The 22,713-nt window shown below is 44.4% G+C and overlaps 1 protein-coding gene, 1 non-coding gene and 1 pseudogene across 12 annotated transcripts in view; all 3 read left to right on the forward strand.

Moving 5' to 3' along the window:
* ASTN2 (astrotactin 2) overlaps window positions 1-22,713 on the forward strand; it is a 900,155-nt gene that overhangs the window by 541,690 nt on the left and 335,752 nt on the right. The window lies entirely within an intron of this gene.
* Window positions 14,258-14,330, forward strand: TRNAI-UAU. The gene has a single exon. It is a non-coding gene; the product is annotated as a tRNA-Ile (tRNA).
* LOC118600578 lies at window positions 14,340-14,455 on the forward strand (annotated as a pseudogene).

Genomic DNA, 22,713 nt, shown 5'->3' on the forward strand with positions numbered 1-22,713 from the left:
CTCTCACGCCAGCACCCTGGTATCAGACCTGCGTATTGGGGAGCGATTTAAGCGCTGTCAATGAAGCCGTGACCATAGAATTGCAGTTTAGGCCTGGTAATGGGCCTGAGGCAATGCCACTCTCCTGGTCATTTATTTTGTTCATAAATCTACAGTTGGGCAAGGTTTGGCAGGAGTGGTTCAGCAAGGGTGGTTCATCTCGCATGGTTCTATGCTAGTCAGCCAGAGTGATTCACCGGGGCTAGAGGGTCAACCTTCAAAATGGCACCCGCTGAATGACTGGTTATCCTACCAACTAGAAGCTCAGGTGAGGCTGTGGGCTGAGGGCTGCAGTAACTTTCCAAATGGGCCTCTCCATGGACTAGTTGGCCTCCCGCACAGTATGGTGACCAAGTTCCAAGAGAGCAAGGTAGATGTGCACGGTGTTATTATGACCTGGCCTTGGGAGCCACAGAGTCTCACTTCCACTGTACTGTGTTCACTTGTACTTACCAAGCTCAGGAATCAAGTCTCCTTGATTATTCTTAGTGAGGAGGAGGGAGTAGAAGTAGAGAGAAGTTGGGAAGGGAGGTCAGTTATGGGTGGACCCTGGAAGGCTTCCTGGAATTGGTGCTATGCTACTGAGGCCTTAGTAACTTGGGCACAGTTTCCACAGAATCACATTCTCCAGAATTAAACAGGATGACGAACGAAGACTATATTGATTTTATGCTCAAACCAATAAATAAGATAAGTTGACCAGAAGAGCTAAATACTGATCAGGGCAAACCAAACATCAACATTTACTAAGAACAGAGAGAGGAAAAGCATATATATCAGAAAAATGGAGATGCCAATAAAGCTTCAGGGCAGCTGCTTGGTTTCCAGGAAAGGTCTGTGTTTAAGGATTAATATTTTAGTTAGGTCTTAAAAGTGCGGGGGGAGGAAGGGAGCAGTGGAATTAAGTTATAACAATAAAACTTTATTTAGTCATATCCTATTGATTGCTGGAAAGATTGACTTAAAAAAAAAAGAATGTCATTGAATTCAAATGCACAGATGTGACATGGCAGAAGGAGCACTGCATTGGGAGTCAGAGGACCTAGGCCACTGGCTGGTGCCTTCTTAAGAGCACAGGATCATGTGCGATTCACTTCTGTATCCCCTTCGCCTTGCAAGACCCTGGCATGCAGATGGAGGAGTCTTTAACTGAGTTATGTAAAGAGCAGATCTTGAGTCAAGGATCTGGGTACTGGTTGTTGGCTTGAGAGGTGATTCCCTTGATTTGGAGGGAGATCCCAGGAAGCAGGAGAAGGACTGAGAAACGAGACAAAGAAGGGAGGAAAGCCAAGAGGGCGTTAGTGAAAGGGGTACATGGGAAACAGGGGTCACTCTTACTGGAGCGATGGGGTAGGATGAAACCAGAATCATTTCACCAAGGGGTGAGGAACCTGGGGTACTTTTCTATCAACTTCCTGCCCATCATTTATTGATGTTTGCGCTTTTTTTGTTAAGGTTATTTTCCTTATGTCTCCCTGCCCATTTTTTTTTTTTTTTTGAAACTCTGAGATGGAGAGATTCAAGTGCAGCTTACTCCTGAAGTTGCAGGTGACCACTGCCAACCAGGAGCCAAGTGGAGTTAGGGACCCAGGCAAGCGATAATGTTAGCCGAGGACTAGAAGGATGAGCTCTGAGCACTGTGACCAGTCCCTTCCCATCTCTGCACATCAGAACCTAACTCTAAAATGTGACGTTTGGATCTTCACATTACCGCTAAGACTGAGTGTCAATAACTTTGAAAACCAGATGAGGGTTAGAGGCCCTTCAGGAACCTGCTTCCCACAACTGAAGATGCCATGATGAGCATCCTACTTGTTAGCCTTTAAATGTCAGGTTTTCAAGTCCTCAGATATACATACAGAAATATATATGTATATTAGGTAATCACTGAGGCATTGCTTGTAATAACAAAACACTGCAAACAACCTAAGTATTCTTCAATCAGGGCATACCTTGGTAAAATTGGTATATTCAAATGCTGGAATATTCTCCTGCAGTTAAAAGGAATGAGCTTGAATGTATATATGGTAACATGGGTAGAGCTCAAAAAATGTCTCTGAGGGGAAAAAGCAAGATGCAGAATGTTATATATAGTATGACACCATTTAAGAATACACATACACATTATAGCTTTCTTGCAGATAGGTTACATATATGGAAACATATTTTAAAGGACTGAAAAGTGGCAACACAAACTCATTTAAAATTATTTTGGAAAGTCTTGGAAAGATTTAAACCGCATTTACATCAGCGGCTACTTTTGGGGAAGGGAAAGCAGAGATAAGGGAAGGATAGGACCGGCAATGATGAACACGAGCGAGATAGAGAAATTTTACCTCTAGTGGTGTCGTTCTAATTTATAAAAGCAGAATTGATTTATGTATTTTTAAGTAAACTCAAAAAATAAGACATGTTTAATACACTGCTCGGCCTAACAGAAGATTTCACATGTGGAAAGAGTTCAGAAAGTAGATTGGATATAGCAATCCTAGCAATAACTTCTCTGCTAAAAGCCTCTAACTCCTCAGCTGCAAAATAGACATGAGATACTCACTTCACAAAGCTCGGTGTCAGTAAAGTGACCTATAATGTCTTTCTTCTGGGCCGTAATTTTCATTCACCTCCTGTTTGTTTCCTGCTCTTTAGAAAACAAGACATGCATTTTCTTGCTGTGTTTCTTATACTTCATAAAAAAAAAAAAAACATTCCTTTATTGAGTTGAAATGTAAAATTTCCACCTAATCTCTGAGGAATCAGGTTTCTGGTTTAATGGACTCAGAGCTGATGAGGATTTCAGTGTTTTTTTCATTATCATAGTATCAGCCTTGGAACAGAGCAAGGTTTCAGCTGAACTTGAATGTGCCCGTTGTCTTTGCCTTGTGGGTTATCCAGGAGGATTAAGGAGGAGCCACACCACAACGACAACACCAGGGGGTGGTGTTGAAGTCAAAGAGTCCCTGGATGGCCCTGAATTAGATTGCTGGGGTCAAGTCCCAACGGGAGAAGCGGTCATAGCACAGAAGCATCATCTGCTGCATCTCAGCTTTCGGGACCCTGTGTTCAGTAGGCTCATCCTCCACCTGGATCCTCTCCTCTCCCCCACTGTCCACATGCCCCCATCCTATGGTCCTTTATGTTGTTTTCTCCATTCCCCTTGGTGGATAATTACCACCCTCCATAATAAGGGCTATAATAAAGGTCATGATGATGGCAACGGTTTCCATTTACAGAGAGCAACACTGGTTACCAGGGAGCATGCTGGGTTCTCATCTCTCTTCACAGCAGCCCTGAGAACTAAGCACCCACATGCCCATTTTAACGGTTAAGAAACCAAGGCTCAGTGAGTATGGAAAGACTTGCCTTGACTGCGTAAGGCTGTGCTTTGGACACCTCCTCCTTGCCGTGTTCATAGCTTCCTGGGATCTGTGGATTCTGTGTTATTTATGTGATTTGTAGAGAGATAAATGATTTTCAGAGAATTTTCTTATTCTTAGCTGTACTCCTTGGACCAAACCCTCAGAAAGTTTTAGAATTAAAGCACAAGTCAGAAAAAATAGAGCCCTGTGAAATGACCTAACATAAGATCCATCCGTCCAGCCAGGAGACCCTGAATGGAAACAAGGCAGGCATCCCACCGCTATGCGGGCTAATCCTGCAAGAAGGATAAGCAGGAAGACCTGACTTGTGGCCACTAACACCTCGCAGCTACACAAAGCGGGGGAGGGCAGGAGCCTCCCCAGTTTCCAGAATAGTTTCTGTCACCAAATCCCAAGGGTTTCTTTCCCTGTCTGCCCTGTGGAGTTCTCCAGGAGGCAAGAGCTCCCACCACCAGGGTTGGCAGATCCTAACCTGCTCCCTCCTCCCTTTCTCTCTCCTCATGCCTTCCTTCATTTCCCACCCCCTCACCCCCGCCCCCTGCCTTACACAATACCTCCTTTTGGTTCTCAGGCTCCATAGGAAATATGTGGGAGTAGAAAATAAATTTACTTTGTGAGGGAACCAAAACCCAACTTTTTTCTGTAGGGTTCCTTAGGTTTGCTCCTGACGTGCCAGGGGCTAATAGAGTTTTAAAAATTCTTTACCACATCAAAGAATTTTTAAAACTCTATTTCTTGAAAACCAAGAGAGCGATATGGAGAAATTTGTCCAAGGTCAAACATGGCCATGGTTACAATTTGAAGTGAGCTCCGAACCGAACGCCCCCTTCTGGCTGTGTGGCTGTGTGTGTGTGTGTGTGTGTGTGTGTGTGCGCGCGTGCGTGAGAGAGAGAGAGAGAGAGAGAGAGAGAGAGAAACTGTGTTATTCTTACAACTACTTTTACTTTAACTCCCCTAAGATGATGATAATTTATGTACATGAACCACACTGAGAGCAGTCCCCAGCTCGGGTTCATCTCTTTATCTCCTAACATGCTCAGCATTATGCCAGGCCCAGAATGAGGCTCAGTAGATGATTATGGAACAAACCGAAGAGCCAGGGACAGCCTCAGTGTGCTGATCCCTGGGCTTTGGTTTACATGACATCTCGGTGTAGACAGCCAGGTGGGTGGGGCAGCATTGTCCGATGAAGGGCAGCACCTGCAGGACCTTGAAGGCAAGGTATCTGTACACGGGGGGCCAGAAAGGCCGGGGCAGCCTCCCCAAACAGGTTGGGGTATGTGGCTCCAAATCTCGTGGATACCTTGAGATGCAGCTGGTTTGATGATGATCTCTGGAGGGAAGGTCACTGAAATCAGATTGGCCTTTCCTAAACTGTTCTCAAAAAATATGGCAGCGTAAAAGTTTCTGGAGTTAAATATACTTGAAAAGTGTTGTGTGGAACTAAGTTAAGCAAGGTCTTTTACCTCAGAACTTTCCAGAGCAAATGCACATGGTAAATATCCGAAAGAAAAAATGAAGGCAGCGTTTTCCCCACTTACATAACCACAGGATCCGTATTCCCAGAGCATTGCACAGGAAGTGGATAGGACACTGCATCCGGTTGCTTAAACTATAAATCGGGGTGGGGGAAGAATCCAGTGAAATTATCTTAAAGAATGAGTAAGAATCATTTGTCAAAGAAGAAGGCCCAAGGTGAGCCATGACAAGACTCTGAAGTCTAGCCAGTTTCACAGGACAGGTGAGAGGGAGTTAGGAAGTCACACCTAACACCTTTCTTTCTCCCTTTAAACTCTGAACATCAAAATGCTTCGTGAATTTAACTCCTTCTTCCCACCTCTACTGCCACCACCTTGATCCAAGCATCATCATCTGCCACCTGGATTACTGCAGTATTCTCCTACTTGTTCTTACTTCAACCCTTACTCACCTGCAGAATGATCTCTGCAATGCATCCAGATTGTTCCATTTGAAACTTAGGCTAAATCATGTTTTTCTGTTTTCCACAGTCTTCCAATAGCCTCCCATTTCTTTCAGAGTAAAAACTAAAACCCCTCCATAATCTCTGGACACTGACTGTTTCTTTAGTGTTACCTCTTCCTGTTCTCCCCACCTCCCACCTCAGAAACACTGATCTCATCATCCTTCAAACACCCCTGACTCGCCGTACCTTGCGCCTTTGCACTGGCGGGTCCTTCTTCCTGGAAGCTTCTTTTCCCAGATATACGCAAACTCTTTCTCTCCTTTTCCAGTTTCTTTTGCTCGAATGCCATATTCTCAGGGAAACCTCTCCTGGTTATCTTATTTAAAACCCCCACTCCTGCATCCCACTCAGCACTCCAGACTTATCTTGCTCTTTTTTTTTTTCATAGCTTTTTTCACCTCTAACTTACTAATAATTTACTTATTTATCACTTTATTGTCTGTGTCTCTCCCTAGAATGTAACCTTCATGCAGGCAGAGGTTTTTATTTTCTAGAGTACACTTAGCACCTGGAGTGGTACCTAGCACACAGTAGATATTCGTAATAGGTTATATTTTCTGAAGATAGCCACACTATCTCCCATTTCATATGCACTTCGTACAATGTGACCTCGGCGCGCCTCCAATTGAGTGTTAGAGTCTCTGGCCCTTTCCCTTGAAACTGGCTTGATGTGAATGACTGCTTCGACCATTAAAGTACAGATGCTCCTCAACTTAGGATGAGTTTACACCCCGATAAACCCATCCTAAGTTGAAAATATCTTAAGTCAAAAATACACTTATACCTAACCTAGCTAACTTCATAGCTTAGCCTAGCCTACCTCAGACATGCTGAGAACATTTACATTAGCCTACAGTTGGGCACAGTCACCTCACACAATGAATATACTAAACACGGTCAGTTATTTAGCCTCATGATCACATGGCTGACTGGGAGCTGTGCTTGCTGCCTGCCCAGCATCACGAGAGAGCATCTTACAACATCACTAGCCCAGGGAGAAGATCAAAAGTCAAAATGTGGTTTGTAGCCTGGGTTGTGGACCTGTACAGGTCCAGTGGCCTGTTAGGAACTAGGCCAAATAGCAGGAGGTGAGTGGTAGGTAAGTGTGCGAAGCTTCATCTGTATTTGCAGCCACTCCCCAGTGCTGGCGTCACCGCCTCAGCTCCACCTCAGGTCATCAGGTGTTAGATTCTTATAGGAGCACTGGTCCTTGGTGCTGAAAGGGTTGGGGACTGCTGGTTTCTACTGAATGAGTATCACTTTCATACCATCGTAAAGTCAAAAAATTGTAAGTCGGACCATTGTAAATCAGGGACCGTCTGTATTAAATTTGCTTTCAGAATGCACTGAGTCTCCAAGAGCTCTGCCCAAACACTCCCTCTCACAGGGCTACTTTCATAAATGCACAGGAAGTAAAATGCCTTTGCCATAAAGAAATAACATAACCAAGAACGTGTCTGAGGAAAAAAAAATAAAGCAGTAGCTTTCACAGCCTAACTGCTGGGAATCCTCAAGTCAGTACTTGCTGAGGGAGTTTTCCTGTCAAGCAGGTATTGGGTTCTAATCCTAGCTCCTCCCAGATTAACTGAGACTTTGGAAGAATCACCTATTCTCTCTTAACTTCCGTTTGTTTACCCATGAAATGGGGATTCGGGATTGTTGTCAGAATTACAGATGAAGCCAGTGAAACACACAGCAGGACACCTGCTCCTGATGCTCTGTGATTGTTACCCTTTGGCTTTTTCCTTCTCCGTTTTACAGTGATTCCTCCTTTTCCTCACCCCTGAGGTCCAGGACCCCCGTGGATGTCTGTAACCACAGGTAGTACTCAACCCTATAGCTACCGCGTTTTTTCCTGTACATCTATCCATTCCTATATAAAGTTTAATTTATAAATTGAGCACAGTAAGAGATTAACAACAACTAATAATAGAATGATTATAACAGTATACTGTAATACGAGTTATGTAAATAGCTTTGTTCCATTTTTAAGTAAAAGAAGGATACCTTGAACTCCAGCACTGTGATATCCCCCCAATAATTGATCTGATAGATGAGATGGCAACTAAGTAACTAAGAAATGGGTAGCTTGTACAGCATGGATATTCTGAAAAAGGGATGATTCACTTCCCAGCCAGGATAGGGTTTAAAACTTATGAATTGTTAAATTCTGGAATTTTCCATTTAATATTTTGAGACTGAAGTTGACAGCAGGTAAAAAGCAAAACCATGGATAAGAGAAGACTGCTGTAATTGTGTCATTATGCTTTTTAAAAGAGCTATTTATAAGAGCTCTTGGTCCCCTTCAAATATAAATTATCATTCACCCTGTGCCCTACCTGCCACTTCTTTTTAAAGATCTAGAATAAAGCCCAATTTAGCCCCAGGTCCAGGGCAGACAGGTGGCCCACGTGCTTTCTGCCTATAACTGGCAGATAAAGGTCCGTTTGGTATTTGAGTCCCCTCTAGCCGGCCTCTGAGCAGGGCCAGCAGGAGGGGTTCTCATTCAGTGTCTTCTAGGAGGGAAGGAGAGATGCTTGGTTGTTGCTGCCTAAGAGCTGAGAGTGAGAAGTGTGAATTCCCAGCAGATGATGAATAACTGCAATATTTGGGATGTGGTTACACTAAAAAAGTATTTGCTGTTTATCTGAAATTCAAATTTAACTTGGTACCCTCTATTTATTTGCTAAATCGGGCAACCCTAATATTAGACAGTCACCTAGTGACATTGAACAGGTGACGTTGGAGCCACGAGGCTACCTGGGGAAAGTGCATTCATGCTCCGATCAAAAATAGCAAAATAGCAGTTGTAGCTCTCTCTAGGCAGTGGGATTAATGGCTTTGATTTTCTTTGTACTTTTCAGTGTTGCCTAAATATCTTATGACAGCAATGTATGACTTCTTCAGTAAAAAATTAAATTTAAAAGGCGGTGAGCTGGATAGTGTCGTGTGGTCTGACAAGGACTGACATTCAGCCTCATCTGTCTTCTCTCTCTCGCTTTACTCCGAGCTTCCATCACGCCAGACTCTTAGCTACTCTACCCAATTTAACCATCCCGCTCTCCTTTGCCTCATTAACAAATCATCCACCCCACCCTCAGACCACATAACTTTAAATGTTTTTATTAAGGGCAGCATTTACTTAGGAAAGCCCCTCCCCCCTCCCCACCACCTCCACCCTGGAAAAGAGGCCGTCACCTTCTCACACATCAAAGGTATTTTCTCAACTAATTTATTTTAAACAACTGCTTGGAGAAGATACATTAAACTAGATCAGAAATTATAGGTAAAGAACTAGAATAAAGTAGTTTTATTCAAACAAAAGAGTGGGCAAGAGCAGTATTTCTAAATTTATTATGTGTGATATGTGATTTTAAATAGATATGAGTATTACTAAAGTAATAAATGAAATACTATAAGTAGATATATGACTGGTTCATTTATATTTCTAAGCAAAGTTTATATATTTAGGCAGAACAAATGACTCTTAAGATCTCAGGAAAACGGGGGTGAGCTGCCTTACATTTAGAAATACATGGGGAAGGCCATGCTGAGCACTCAGTGCTGCAGGCTTTCTTGTCTTAGATGTTACAATACATAATGGCTAACGTACCTTGAATACAGTAGTTCCCCCTTATCCAAGACCCCCAGTGGATGCCTGAAATCGTGGGTAGTACTGAACCCTAAATGTGCTATGTTTTTCTTATTCATGCATACCTATGATGAAGTTTATAAATTAGGCACAGTAAGAGATGAACAATGAACTAATGATAAAATAGAACAATTATAACAATGGAATGCAATACAAGTTACATGAACGCTGTCTCTTTCCCTTTCTGATTACTGATCTGATAACCAAGACAGCTACTACGTGACTAACTGGCAGAATGTATACAGTGTGGATAAGTTGGACAAATGGGATGATTCACATCCTGAGTGGGATGGCGTGAGATCTCATCACGATACATAGCACGACATTCAATTTAAAACATAAATTATTTCTGGAATTTTCCATGAAATATTTTTGGACTTCAGTTGACCATCTAACTGAAACCATAGAAAGTGAAACCACAGATAAGGAGGGATTACTGTACTTAGAATGTAACCAGTTCTAAATGCTTCGTGAGTATTAATTTGTTTTATTTTCATAGCAATGCCATGCCGATGGTGACATTGTTACCCCTACTTCATAGTTAAAACCTTGGACAGTGGAGTCTAGTGTGTGTGTGTGTGTGTACACATACATACATATATATGTACGTATATAAAATTGTCAACTGTATACGAAAGTAGAAAGAATAAAACAATAGATCCCTATGTTCTCCATGTGCCCATCACCAGTTCTGATAATCTCACCGCATGGCCCAGAGCCCAATGGTCAGTCATGTGACACTGTCTGGCTCATTATAGCCCTCTGTCCTAGGGTCTACCTACATTCAAGTTCTAGATCCTCCACTCTCATCCTGTGGGACACCGTGCATGTCTCTGTGCTTTGCCATGCCTCAGTTTCCTCGTTTATAGAATGGGGGCAACACACTTGCTACTTCATGGGTTTGTGGTAAGGTAGCAGGTGCTAAGTGCCAGGCTGACTCTTCCACACGTGGGAAACAGGGCGTTCTTGGATTAGTGTTCGTCTTCCCTACTCCAATGGAAACTGTGAAAGGGCCATGGTGACTGAATGCCATGCACAGTAGATATTCGGTAAATGTCTGTGAGTAAATGAAAGAGAAATGTCTCATGTCTCAACCTAAAAGCTCCAGCACTCATGGCTCATTGTCTTTCGACAGAGAAATTTGCCTGCCCAATTTAATAGGTAGAACTGCTCAAAACCTTTTCAGAACATAAACAGTCTTTAAGAGAAATTGTATTCTAATGCAAATGTCAAGGTACCTCCAGCTACTGTTAGCAAAATAAACTGAAAAATGAATACATTAGCTACATCAAAGCCAGGCATCGGGGTTCTAATATCTGTACTTTGATGACTGGGAGCCTTTAGAATTAATTTCAGGTGCCCTAGACTCTCTTTGTTTATATGAAGGCTAGCAGAGAGAGCCAAGTATTTTCTATGTTAACCTCCAGGCCACAGTCACCAGATGGAATTTTAGGCCAGGCACAGGAGTAAAATCACTAAGAAAGATAATGATAAATTGTCTGTGAGCAGCCTCAGGCAGAGCCAATGGGTTCATAGTACACCTTAGCTACTTACCAGCCTGGAACAGGTCAATTTCCTTTTTAGAGTCACTACTTGCTTGCCTGTAGAGATAGCAATTATGAGATTTGTTGTGAGACTTAATGAGATAATATTACAAATTTCCTTCTCCTTAGTGGAGCTTTTCACATGTTCACTTCTGTTACCTCGTATCTTCTTTGTCAACAGTGCCATTCACAATATAGCCACCCTTTTTAGGCAAGAAAACTGAAGCTCAGAGAGATTAAGTGACTTATTCAGAGTCACACAGTTTTTGGAGGGTCTTTAAAGTTCCGCATGGCAACAAACTCTCCTATAGCTAAATGCTTGGCTGTTGTTTATTGAAAGGTGTTGGTTGGGGCAATGAGTACAATCCTCTTTGGTTATATGCACAGAATTGAGAGGCCTGAGATGCCAGGAGAAGTGAGTTCTCTTGATTATATCATGCAGTCACTGGAACATTTCCTTTAACTACCGTGTTGAGCTATTGCTAGCAATTTCAGATGTTTATGTGAGTCCCGAGCAGCCAATCATCTGGGTGGCAGGTGCAGTTAGAAACATGGAATAAGAAGGGAGTTTATTTATAAAGGGCCTGATGAATCCCCAAAATGAACTTGTCAGTCAGCCCAAGAAATGTAACTGAAGGAACAGGAAATTAATGATTGTCCCCTTGGCATAGACAGGCATTTCACCACCAAGCATATGATTTGCTGGCTGTCAGCACATTTCTCTCTCCCCCAGCCTGGTTGGTAGTTATTGCTGTCAATAGAAACTCAGTTCAATACCTCGGAAATGTAGATCAATAAACTCAGCACTTGCTGGGTGAAATGAACTTTAGCATTACCTGGAAAAGGCGGAGGAAAGAAGTGGATTCGCTTTCCTCACTCCCTCCCTCCCTCCTTCCTTCCCTTTCTCTCTTCCTTTCTGCTGCAAACATGTATTACACTAGCCACATGTCAGCCCCTGTGCTGATCCCTGAGGATACAGAAATAAACATCGTGAGCAAACAAACAGCCAACTAATTTGCCCTGCTGTGTGCCTCAGTAGAAATGGATCCAGGATCCAGGAAGGTGGACAGGCAAGTGACAGCAACTCAGCCCGAGTGATGCGGTAAATGGAAGTCTCCAGCTTCACGAAGAAGGCAATGACCGAACTGGGCTATGGAAAGTAAATATGAGTATACCAGACGGTCCTATGAAATAAGGTCATATCTGCATAATATAATGGAATATATTCCGTATCAAGTAATCATTTGAGTATATATACTGTGCTAATAAAACCCTCAGAAGTTCTCTGAGGGCAAGAGGAAGCGGGTATCCCCTATCTGCACTGCTGTATCTAGCAGCCTACACATAGTAGGCATGTAATGAATATATTTATTTTAGAATGACTGTCAGGTACTTTGCATACATTATCGCTGATCTTTTGATACATCGAAGATGAATGTAACCTACATGGTCAGAGTTATCATTACACTCCTTGCTCAAAGCCCTCCAATGCCTTTGCTTTATACCTATAATAAAAACCAAAAGCCCTTATCGTCACCTCCAAGCTCCTTCGGCCCCAGCTGCTCTTCGCAGCGCCAACCCCACCCTGCCTCGGGGTCTCCGTACCCACTGTTCCCTCTGCTTATATCGTGTTTTCCCAGCATGGCTCTCTCCACCGCTTCCTTCTGATTCCGCTAGAAGGTCGTCTCCTCAGGCCTCGAAAATCCTCTCCTATCCTCCCGGGAATCTCTGTCTCAAACCCTGCCTTTATTTCCTTCCTCCCCTTATCGCTCTGACTTTGTGCTATGTATTTATATGTTTGTTATGTCTGTCTCCCTGGAACATATCTGGCTTCAATAGTCACCTGTTGAGTTTGTGTTGTAAAGTTGTATTTATGTATTTCCAAATTTAATCAATCCAGCAACCCAGTGGCATAGGCATTAATGTCCCCGTATTCAGATAAGGAACTTAGAACTAATTAACAATAACAACGTTCACGGCAATTTATTGAGCGCCTGCCCTATAGTAGATGCTGTGTTAATCACTCTGCATTCGTTATCCCATTCGATTATCTTGATGACCCTCCAGGCCTTCCCTGACTACCTTACCAAACCAGTACACCACCCCACAGCCCAGCCCAACACTCCCCAGCTCCTTTCTGCCACAGTAACTGTTTAACACTTAAGCCGTTTAATTCTTTAAGCCTTGCCCATTTATTTGAAGTTTCTCTCCCAACTATAATATAAACATCGGGAGAGAAGGGCCCCTTTTTTATACACCAGTCTTTGCTACACCTAGAACAATGCCCGACATGTCACAGATGCTCAATACATAGCTTTTCATGTATCTGAAATGTCAAATTCTTTCCCCCACCAAAATAGAAAAACCAATTTGCAGAAGTGGGCAGTTCTCCCACGCTGCCTGTGCAGTCTGCATTTGAGCTGACTGTAAGAGTGGCCCGTAAGCACTGTCTCCACCCACTTCCTCCCCGGCACTCTTTCTTTTCTATCCCCCAAGCAGGCCAAATCGTGGTCTTGTCTAGAACAAGACTGACGGAGCAGGTCTGTGGGTGGATAATTGCATATTCCCCTCCGCCGTGAGTCTCTCTGACAGCAGGTCTGTGACCAGGACTAGACTCTTTGCTGCCTGTTGTCGTAGGTCTGCCCAGATCCTTAAGAATAAGTAACAAGCGGGTAAGCCTGGAAGTGAGGAGTCCACAGCTCCCTCATCCTCTGTGGACAGTGCTACAGAGAGCCTGCCTACCTTTTTTATACAAAGAGAAAAGCAATGTTCTTTATTTTCCTTTATAAGCCAAAACTAGCAGTAAATGATAGTAGTAGACATTCAATAGACATTTGTTGAATGAATGCATGAATGAATGTATGGGCATGCTATCAAATGAATGAGTAAACAACCCTACTGAAAATAGGGCAACTGAGGCTCAGAAAAGGAAGTGGCTGTCCAAGATCTCTCACATTAGCAACAGAGCAAGGGACTTGAAACCACTTCTTTTAGATTCCAAGCTCAGTGTCTTTCTCCTGGACCCTGTGGCCTTCCAGGAAGCACGGGTTCTCAAGCTTAGGCCCTGGCTTTGTAAGAGACAGGGCTTCTAGACAAAGCCCACCTGCCTGCGTGACTGAATTTACCAAACAACTCTGTTAACTTTGGCCTCAAAGTACTTTCTCTGCTTTTTCTTCTTCCCTCTTGCTTGTTCTATGCACTTCCTGTTGGAGACAGGGCCATCCGTGATGGAGGCCTTCCTCCCCTTGCCTCCCGCCTTCTGCCGTTATCTCTTTGATAGCACAAAATGGGCATCCTTTCTGGGCACAACAGCCTGAAACTCTGTGTCCTCACTCAGCACCCTTCTTCAAAATCCCTGAAGCTTTGTTGGACTCTCCTGTTAGCAAAACTCAGGAACACCAAACCAAACCTAGAAGCTCTGAACTGAAGTATCCTTTAGCTACGTGTAGACACCGCTCTATTTGAGTCATTCCCCTGCTCGGAAACTTCTAATGGCTGACCACTGCTTATGACAGGTCAGCAAGCCAAAGTAGGCCTACCTCATGGGCTCGCCTTGAAGAACTTCCAAAGTGTACATGAGCATGGGTGGTTTATGAGCAACGGAATTCTACATCATCAACCTTCATGGGATTCTGCTTAAAAAATAAATGAATCAGGATGTGGTTCCATAGTGTAGTGGTTAGCACATCTGCTTTATATGCAGAAGGTCCTGGGTTTGTGCCCCAGTGGAGCCACAGTCCATGGTCTATGGCCATGCCACTCTAAACAAGCCCAATGTCTGATCTTGGAAGCTAAGCAGGGTTGGACCTGGTTAGTACTTGGATGGGAGACCACTTAGGAAGACCAGGTGCTGTAGGCATAAATAATAAAAAATGAATGAATGAATGAATGAATTAGGTTCCCAGGAGGAAAGCTCCAGGTGGCCTAGTTGTCAGTTCACGTGCTCACCTGTACAGTCCAGAGGAATGCAGGGCACCTTGACTCATAAATCTCCAAGGTCATGTCCAATGTGTATGTGGGTATGGGGAGAGCTCTTTAGACTTATACAAAGCTAAAGGGGGGGCTATTATCAGAAAACGGGGACACAGAGTCCTTATAAACAAGTATAAGGACAGTCTACTGCATGGTCTCAGCCCCATCACCACACATTCAACCCAGTGAAATGCCACATCCTCTGTTAAGCCTTTTTATTGTCTTATTATATGTGCATGTGCATTTGTATATATGTAATTTGTTTTTTACATTTTGGGGAGGAAAATTCTAATATACAGTTTTTCCATATAATTAGCTATGCCTAGAAATCATAATTTTCAATTTTCAAAACAATAGTTTATCATATGCATGGACCATAATTCCATATTGTCACTATTGGATATACAGATCATTTTCACTTTTATCTCCATTATAGACAATTCTGTGACGAACATTTTTAAATTTGCATCTTTATCCGCATTGCTCATTTCTACTATAAAGTGTACTACTATGCTCGCTCGGTCAAATTGTGTGAACACTTCAAGAATTTTGATATACTTTGTCAAATTTATTTCCATAAATTTTGGCAATTTTTAACAGCACAGGTAGAATAAGAAAAAAATATCATTTCACTATGCCTTCATTAGCACAGAGAATTATCATCTGATAAAAATATTTGCCAACTTGATTGGTGGAAATGACTACATCTTGTCAAATAAATGCAAATTTAGACATAGGCAAGCTCCTGGGGGAACAGGTGATACTTAGGATTTTTATTCCTTCAACCCCACTTTCATTGAATCAAGTCTTTTTTTCTCTCTCTTTTGCTTGACTGCTCGTGACACAAGCTCAACTATGATAACCTGCTTTTCGGTCCAGAATCTTTTCTTCCTCTTCCTCTTCTGCTCTCTCTTCCTCCAGTGTGATCATTGATTTTTTTTTTAATAAAATATTTATTTCCGAGTAAGCATATACATGCACACAGCTGAAAATCACGAAGACAGTCGAAGTCCTTCTTGATCCACACACTGACCCCCACCTTGATTCCTAACCGGAAGGAACCTCCTCCCTTTCTGAAATCCCACAGACCACTCTGTCATGTCTTCTCTGCTCTTCATGATTTCTGAGAGATGTCCCACAACTTAGTCTTTTCTGTGCTGCTGACTCCTCACAGCATGGAGACAAGTGTCGCAGGAGCTTAGTAAGTGTCTTCGTAATGGATGGATGGATGGAATGATAGGTGGGTCGATGGATAGATGGATGCATTGATCGATACTTATTTTGTTATTCCTAAGTGAATCAGAAATCATCATTTCTGGTGTTGAGTATGTAATAGTATTGTAGTTATGGATGATGACCAGTGGGCAATTACCTTGCAATTTTCACCACATGAAGAAAAAAACAGTTATAAACTGTGCTTCGAATAACCCTGATGCTTCAAAGTAGAAGTAGTTCTTTTCACCAAATGAACGAACTAGTGTTTAGTTACCATAACTCACTATCCTCCACTGAATTGTTTTGCAAGTAGCTAATAGACTGGACACAGCCTTTTCTGCCTGGAATTTACATTTTGTAGAATAAAGTAATCGTTTGTAGGCAGGTAGAGGCACCTCGTGTTCTGCCTACGCTGGAGTCTCTCGGGAAATCACGTTTTCTTCTAACCCACCGACCCTGTGCAAGGGCAGCGGGCACCCCCGGTGCAGATCGGGAAGTATAGTGAGAGGGGATTTACGATGGCTGGGCTTGCTCTCTGCCGGGCGATGCGTGCGGTGCTGCTGTGTGTGGTTTACCTCACTTTGTTCTCATATCTGTGCTGAGAGGTCAGCGCTGTGATTTCCCTTTGACACATAAAGCAGCTGAGGTCAGAGAGACCCAGTGACCCTCTAAGACCACACAGTGAAGTTGTCAGACAGGCCTGGGGTTCCAACTCAGGTCTCTCTCGCTGGGATCCGCAGTTTCTGATGTGCCAAACTGTCTTCCTTTCACATTTCTTTCTTTCCTTTGCTCTAGCACTTGGAATTGTGTCTCCTCCCTCCACCTATATTATAGAATGATTTCCCTGTATTACGGGGTAGAATTCCATTCTTCAGGGTTGCTTTCCCTTGGCCGGCATACGGTCTCCTCTGCTCCCCACACAAGTTATGCCGGGTGCACACCTTTCATCTTTCAGCCACATTTGGGTTTCTACACAAAACCGCTCTCCTCCAGGGCCCTCCACCCCCACCCCAATCACTGAAAGCCCCGGACACTGCCCAAGAAACCAACGGATCTGAATTTAAGCCATTCTACCTCTTGGGGACTCAGTTTGTTCATCTATCATTGTAAATAGCAAACCAGGGACAACGGTGACAGCTCACTAAGGTGACGTGTGTGACGTTGCTTTGAAAATGATGCAGCAGGACATAGAAGCTATCGTTAAAGCAACGAGCGCTGTGCTGCTGACGCTCTCAGGCAGTTCTGCCATTAGGTCATTTCCTCTTGTGTCTAAGTGTCTCTCCACTGGAATGCACGGTCTTTGAGGACACAGGGCATCCGTACACACCTCCACAGGCCTCATACTGTGCCTGGTGTACTCTGGGTGCTCAGCAAATATGATCTGAATGAGGAATGGGCACGGGGCAGGGGCGGGGCCAGGCGAGCTGTGGGAAGGGGGTCTCTGCCTCCTGGGTGCCTCCTTGGAAATCCAGCTCCTGGTTCCGAGGTGGCAGGAGTCTTCTACCAGCCTCGAGGAGTGTAACACTTGCTCTAGGTGCTACAGAAATACAGGGCACCTGGGCGTGATGGCCCCTGAGCCTCCTCACTCAGGAAGCTTTAGTGACTTCTGAAGCACTTCTCAAGTGAGAGGAATCTGAGGGAGCATTAGGTCCAGCCCTCTTTTTACTGATGGGGAAACTGAGGCCCCGAGAATAGAAGGGACTTGCCCATGATCACAGTGAGCAAATGGCAGAACCGGCCTGGAGTCCCTGTCTCCTCACTGTCAATCCCGTGTTTTTACCACGAGTCCAGATCTTGGCCAGCTTGGTCAGGAAACTCTTAGGGATTTCACAGGTTTGTCTAGTTCCAAGAATCCACATTGCGACTCCACATGTCCCACAGGGTTTCAGCCCACTTCCTTCCCGGACTTGGATGAATTCGCCCTTGTACCTGTTCCCTCCTCACAGAACCTGGCTGCATCCAGGGGCTCGGAGTGCACAGGGCTGTGGCCATACACATCAGGAGACAATCAAGGTATGAGGGATGGAACAAGGAAGGCACTTTAAAGGACACATGAGGAGAGAGAATTTCCAGGCTCGTGGCTGCTGTAATGAATGTCAAGTCCAGGGAACATCATGCTCTTTTTCGTGGCTTGGGATTTCAAGGGGTCATTTTATTTTTTAAAGATGAATAGCTATATTAGATATAGCTGACATACAAAAAAAAAACAAACAACAACAAAAATCCCTGCATATATTTAATGTATATAATTAAATGAGTTCGTGCACATACACATACCTGTGAAACCATCGCCATGATCAGGGTGAATAGACTTGCCCATCACCGCCACCAGCTTCCTCCTGATCTTTTGCCTTTTTGGTTATTGGCTGGTTGGTTGGTTTTCGGTAAGAGGACTTAACAGGAGATTTTAAAGCGCACGACATCATTTTGTTAACTATAGGCTTCGCGTCTCACAGCAAATCTCCAGACGTCACTCATCTCGCATAGCGAACTTTATACCCGCCGAACAACATCTCCCCATTTCTCAGGGTCTTAGTGCACACGGAGTTTCACTTTGATCTTCATTTTAATCTTCTCGCCTCCCTCCCACCCCAAAACTGCATTCCTGTAATCCCACAATGCGGGCATCAAGGGTAAGGCGCCTCCGCTCTTAAAAGCTCAAATTCATTTAAAGGCGACTTGACCAGGGCACTGAGCCAGCGGCATTCACTCTTTCATTAATTCCTCGATGAATTCTCTCAGTGTTTATTTACCTCTCCACCTGTTCATTTAAATATTTGATAAATGTATGCCACCTGCCTATTAAATGTCATTATGTTAGGCCCTGGAGGTGCAGAGATTCCTGCTTTAGAAATGTACAGTCTAGCGAAAAGAATAAAATCTGGCTCTCCTTATCCCTTCCCCTCTCTGCTCAAATCCTCCTTTCCGTTTTCTTTCTCTGTTCAAACATCCAGCCTATCCAGCCAAGCCCTGGGCTGCCCGTCGGGTTGCTCACAGAAGGGAGGAATAATAAATACCTCATGAAATGAGTTGAAATCTGTGGCGGGGAGCACGGAAGTTAAACATGCCTCCAGCTTTGAAGTCAGACAGAGCCAGGTCTGAATCCTGATTAGCTATGAGACCTGAAGCAAATCTTCGTGCCTCCCTTGAGCCTCACTTTTTCCATCTGTATACTGGGTTTGCATAGGCCTCCTTTATAGAGTTACTATGAGTATTGCATGAGATAACGCAGGTGGAAGACTCAATATTTTCGCTATCACCCTGTTCTTAGTGATAATGAAATACAATCAGCATTCGGGGAGACCTCAGAGAATGTGATTAATTTGGCTTGGATAAATCTTCAAAGACAATGAGGATTCTGTGAGTGAGTCCGACATGCCCTGGCTAAGGAGAAGCTTATGAGGTTGGAAAACCAAGTTATTACCTACCCCTATTCCTCCCAACACTTCTCAGACCCTTCTGCCCATGTCTCAGCAATAGCCAGCAAGTCTTATGCACTAGGCTTCACTGCAGACCCCTGGCCAGTCCCTTGGGAGGGAGTCAGGAGCTGGCTCACCCCCACCCCTGTACTGCCCCGGGAAGTGGCAGAAGCTGCCCTGGCTGGGACAGGAGCCAGAAGCAGACAGCCCTGGCAGTGCAGGGTGAGGCAGCCAGGTGAGAAGAACCCAGGGCCCAACTCAGCCTGGCTGCTGGGTGACACCGTCTCGAGAGCAGGCCAGAGTCACTGTTTTCACCACACACTCTCTATGTTCATGATCACCCGGGGTGGAGGCTGGAACTGCCAGGATCTGAGAAAGAGGAGATGGGACACACAAGGTGAGGAACAGGGGGCGATGGCTGTATTTGAAAGTCGGGGCGCAGGGCTTCCCTGATGGCCCAAGTCCTGTTCCTAAACGTCTTGTTTCCTTATCTGACTCTGGGTGGGGTTCCGGAGAGCACAATCTTCTCCGAGTGATATCTGGTGAGGCGCTGGTGGAGGATGTGGACTTTCGAGCACAACTGCATTCCTACTACGGCTCCCTTTTTAAGGAACTATAGAGTCATACGTGGCTGACTTTACCATTCTGAGCCTCAGTTTTCTCATCTGTAAAATGGAGTAAAAAGATTTTCCTTATAGGGTTGAATTAGAAAATGATCTGTGGAACACATACCACAGAGCCTGGTGGGCCTTCTTGTCTCCTGCCCACCGCTCACCTTCATCACGGGCTCACTTCTACTTCTCCAACACTCTTCCTCCCTCTCTCCCACGTTCTGTCTACTTTATGCTGTCCTCTAACGCCTGTCTTGACTTTCTTCTCCTTTCCTCTTCCTTCCCTCCTTCTCTTCATCATCACTATCCATCTTTCTTCAAGAGCCAGTGTGTTTCTGACTCCTCCAGGAAGCCTTCTCCAACGAGTCCAAGAAGAATTTATGGCTTCTCCCTGGGGGATCTCGTGATATATTTTTATGCATCTGTGTTGTAAGTGTTCACTCTGCTCCATGTTATAAAACCTTTGTTTGTTGTCTCTGGCTTCCGTTTGTGCACTTTGTGAGGGAAAGGACATTTTCTGGGCATCCCTGAGTGCTGAGTATCTAGCACATGGCCTGGTACTCAGCGGGTGCTAAGGAACGTGGAAATGCGTCCCACCATGGTTCCTTGGGCAGCTCTAAGTGCGGGTGGCTGCAATTAACACGTCTCATCCTAGAAGGAACAGGATGGGGACAGAGAGGAGCTACCATTCACATCTTTGTGCAAGGTGCCTAGCCTCGTTTGTTTCACCAAGTTCCCCAGCTACCCTGCAAGGAAACGTCGCGATGATACATTTACACATGAGGAAACTGAGGCTCAGAGAGGGAAGTCATCCAGCACACCCTTGAGATCTTTTTAAAATTTTTTTTCTGAAGCCAAAGTCTGTCCTCCTTCCTGCATGTGCCCCTCCGAGAAACAGTGATTTTGGTGTGATCACAGCTGAGTTTTAATTTCCTGTCTCTCCTTATCTAGACCCAAGCTTCACGTTATAGCCATAGACCAACAGATATTCAGGGAAAGTTTTTCCATCAAAGTGTTAGTCTAGGCAGGGGCCGTCAACCGTGGGCCTGTGCTGGAGGACCACGAAATTACATGGGAAGACAATACACGTTCACTGTAATTTAGCATTCCTTCTGTGCAAACACAGGTGTGTTAGCAGTCCCCGTGACTTTGTCGCAACAGAAATCACATCTCATTTTATATTATCTTTATTTTTTTGTTGTTGCAGATGTCCTAAAACATAGTTTATGCTAATTACTGCTTCCAATTTATGGTGGTTATTACATGTTACTCGGTCTTTAATGTATCAATAAGCAAGCATATATATTATCATAGTATAGTTGACACTTTAAAAATGTTTTTATAAATGTTTCTTTTTGAAATGCTTTCTTCATTTAATTTTATGCATTTAAAAACATTTTTCTGAGATGTGGCCCGTATGCTTCTCTAGGCTGGCAGAGGGGTCCTGGGTATCAAAGTGAGAACCCCTGTTCTCTAGGCTTGAGTAATTTTTAGGATTGATGAAAAGCAGACTATCGGTAGTAACAACAACCACAATAAAAGCAAATACGTTGTGGAGTAGTTCACATAACTTTGCATTCGTTTGCTCATTCATTCACTCATTCATTCATTCATTTATTCATCTCTCCGTTAAACATCTGGGTGCCTGTACAGCCTTCCAGGCACTGGGCTGCAGTGAGCATCACAGAACCCCTGCCTTCACAGAGCTTTTTATCATTTATATAATCCTCATGGTAGCCTAAGAGTTAGGTATTGTTCTCTGCCATCCAAGCATGAGGAAACTGAGGCTCAGAGAGGTTGAATGAGTTGTTAAAAGTTTCGCAGGTAGTAAGTGGCAGGACCCTGGTTGGAGCTGAGGACTTCTTCATGGTAACACAGTTGTGATTATGTGATATTCCTGCTGGTTGAATAAATCCTTCGATTTCTCTAGCTGCAGTGTGTACAGTGCATGCAGCGGAAACGATGATCAGCCTCTCCCTACTCCCACTTTCTTACACTCCCATCTCATCCTTCTTGGAAAGCCGCAGGTTGTTATTAGAAATCGGAGCTGGGAGGACCCTCAGCGATCACCTCGTCCGTCGTGTAAATGTGGAGTCTGAGGCCCAGAGAGGGCGCAATAAGGAGGGAGGCCGAGCTGGGCCCCAGCAGCTGGCGTTATCCCTGCGAGAAACACAGCCCCGTTTATTCTCTAATCGTGGGCTCTTCTGGCTCCAAGAAACCCTCTCCGCCGTCCCGGATCACTGGGGTCCCCGTGCTCCCAGGGCGGCAGGCGCGCCCTTGGCCTGGCTTTCTGAGCCGCTGCTCCTGAGAAGCCGGTGCCTTCCCATCTCTGCGGCCCATTTAATGAGCTTCTCCCAGAGACGAGGGCTGTGAGGCGCTCTCAATGACTCCATGCGGGTGTTTCATGAATAAATAATCCTCAAGCCTCAGCATTTGTCATGGAACCCATTTCCCCCCTCCCCTTTTTTTTTAATATAATGACGGGATTTGCAAGTGGCAGGAAAAAGAGGGGTGGGGCGTGGAGAAGAATTTCTGTGAGCATTAGGAACCTTACAGGGAGGAGGTGATGGCTCTTTGCCAAAGAAGGGTGGCCTCGGAGATCAGATGGGCTCCAAGGTCGTGATGGTTATGATGGTGCACGTGAGGGTGGGTGTGGGAGAGAAGGGTCACGCTTTTTCCGACACTCCTGGGGAAAGCTCTGGTATATCAAACTTTATCAGGCCACTGGCTGGTTCGGCTTTAGGGCCTGACTAACACTCTCCAGGGAAATCTGCTTCTCCCAATGCCTGACCCCCACCCCTATTCTGTAGGTTAGATTGGCCCTTCTGCAATAAGCTCTCATATAGTACCCTGTATTTTTAAAGCATCTATCATGATTCGTATAGATATATTTGTACAGA

The sequence above is a fragment of the Rousettus aegyptiacus genome, unplaced genomic scaffold (genome assembly GCF_014176215.1).
Source record: "Rousettus aegyptiacus isolate mRouAeg1 unplaced genomic scaffold, mRouAeg1.p scaffold_m13_p_3, whole genome shotgun sequence".
Lineage (NCBI taxonomy): Eukaryota > Metazoa > Chordata > Mammalia > Chiroptera > Pteropodidae > Rousettus > Rousettus aegyptiacus.